This window comes from Etheostoma spectabile, chromosome 20, assembly GCF_008692095.1.
Source record: "Etheostoma spectabile isolate EspeVRDwgs_2016 chromosome 20, UIUC_Espe_1.0, whole genome shotgun sequence".
NCBI lineage: Eukaryota > Metazoa > Chordata > Actinopteri > Perciformes > Percidae > Etheostoma > Etheostoma spectabile.
This window is the reverse complement of record NC_045752.1, coordinates 14,370,739-14,371,380: the sequence shown is the minus strand read 5'-3', so window position 1 is coordinate 14,371,380 and position 642 is coordinate 14,370,739. Positions and strand designations below refer to the sequence as shown.

Genomic DNA, 642 nt, shown 5'->3' with positions numbered 1-642 from the left:
CTCAGGGAATCCAGACTCCACCTGGCAAATTTAGGAGCCATTTCTTAGATGTACTGTGATGACGTGCCATTGCAGCTTTAGAGGGATGACTCGGCTCACCACTGGAACTGAATAACCCAATTTGTCAGAAAAAGCAAAAGTAATTCGGTAATATTGAACGGCATCTCTGATCACATGTACACAGTGAAGTATGTCACCAGGCCAGCTGTGGTATCCTTTTGGTCACATTTATGTTTGTCCACTAATTTCTTTTATGCTTCTATTATAGATTTCTGAAATGTTACTTTCCACAACCAGGATGAGCCCTTTAGTATTCCCTTGTGTCTTTCTGTTTGAGGGTGATGAATTTCAAAGCATAATGGAGCACATTCATCTAATTAAGGGACTGGACTCTCTGGATGTCTATGGAGAAGTGGCTTTTGCGGAGACACTGAAGAGATCCCTTATATCAGCAATAAGCACGGAAGCAAGGACTCAAACTCTGTAGCCTGTTCGTCCAAAACTTGACCTCCCGGCATGCAACGTTCAGACAGACAAACAAACTGCACATTGAATATTGAGGGAATTAATCCCTCTCCTGAACTTTCAGAGAAAAGTCTTTCAGCGCTGTTGTAAAAACTTAAGTTTCTGATTAAGAGCATG

The 642-nt window shown here is 41.7% G+C and overlaps 1 protein-coding gene across 5 annotated transcripts in view; it reads left to right on the top strand.

Annotated features, from left to right (window-relative positions):
- The window catches only part of fndc5a (fibronectin type III domain containing 5a), a 33,057-nt gene extending 32,415 nt beyond the window's left edge, over positions 1 to 642 (top strand). For 3 of the 5 annotated variants that reach the window (XM_032500579.1, XM_032500574.1, XM_032500578.1), the window contains exon 7: positions 6 to 642. The gene's annotated coding sequence lies outside the window, so the exon portion shown is untranslated. The remainder of the gene's footprint in view (positions 1 to 5) is intronic. The other 2 variants (XM_032500576.1, XM_032500577.1) reach the window with 2 other exon arrangements.